Here is a 1,474-nt window from a genome sequence, read left to right on the forward strand (position 1 = left end):
TAGTCTAGGTTTTTTTAGTAGAATATAGTAAGAATTTACTAGCTTTTTATTAAGTATTTAATAAGTTCCTAAGTATTTTTACTATATTTAAAATTTTTCTATTTAATTAAATATTTAATTCCTTTATTATCTTCTATAAAATTAAGGATTTTCTTAGCTTCCTAAATATCTTCTTTAAATTTAACTATTATAGATTCTTCTATAAAAATATTATTATATACTAGTTTAAATAGTATTATATAGAAGATTAGATATCTCTTTATTCCTTCTAATAGTTCTAGTTTATAATTAACTTCTAAGACTTTTTATTTAATTTAGAATAGTCTTAGTTTCTTATAGTCTAACTTATTACTTAGTTATATAGTTTTAATTTAGGGGTCCCTAGTTTCTAGTTTCTTCTATAGTAATTAAACTTTACTTTTTCTTTTAAAAATTAGTTCTTTAACCTATTTCTAATCTATATAATATTTTATTTATTATTAGATAAACTATAGTTCTTCTACTAATTATTTATAAAGTTCCTTTATTTTATCTACTATAAAGATAGCTTACTTAGCTTAAGTTTTAATTTCTACTAGTTTAAATCCTATTTAGGGTTTAATATTATAGTTAATATAGAATAGTAATATTTTTATATTTTCTAATATATTAGTATTATAAATTCTCTAAACTAGGGGTAGTAGTAATATCTAATTATCTTATTTTTAGTTAATATAGTACTTTAAGTATATTTCTAATATTTAATTTATTTACTTTACTTATCTTTATATTTCTAGGTAATATACTATAGATAGTTTATAATTAATTTCTATTCTATCTAATAAGCTTTACTAAAAGTATAAGATAAATACTCCTCCTTTATTAAAGTTAATTTCTTCTAGTAGGTTATAGTTAGCTACTACTATTTATAGGAATAGTTTAGTAAACTATAATACTTTTATTATTTTATTATAAAGTATAAAGTAGGTATACTTTATAAGTTAGTTTACTACTATTATAATACTATTATATATAACTTTTATAGTAAAGTCTTTTAATAGTAGTAGTTTAATAATAAAGTTAATTATAATTTTCTATTATAATACTTTAAGTACTAATATTAATTATAGTTTTCTATATAGTTTATATTATAATATTTTATTTTTAATATAGTATATATATTATTTTATAATTTCTTTAAAGTCTAAAGTATTTTAGTTAGTCTAATAATTTTATTTAAAAATCTATATTATTTATTTAGAATTTAGATATCTATATAATAGTAATTTATAAATCTTTTATAGGATATCTATAGCTAGTTATCCTAATATTATAATTTATCTATTATTTTACTATATTCTTCCTTTATAAGATATATCTAGGTAACTAGTAAAGTTTTCCTAGTACCTAGTACTTTAGTACTTTTAGTATTCTTTAATCTTTTATAAGAGCTCTAGTTTTACTTTAACTTAGTAAGTAGCTATAGCTTATTATA

The sequence above is a fragment of the Scedosporium apiospermum genome, assembly GCF_000732125.1.
Source record: "Scedosporium apiospermum strain IHEM 14462 chromosome Unknown SEQ_SAPIO_0033, whole genome shotgun sequence".
Lineage (NCBI taxonomy): Eukaryota > Fungi > Ascomycota > Sordariomycetes > Microascales > Microascaceae > Scedosporium > Scedosporium apiospermum.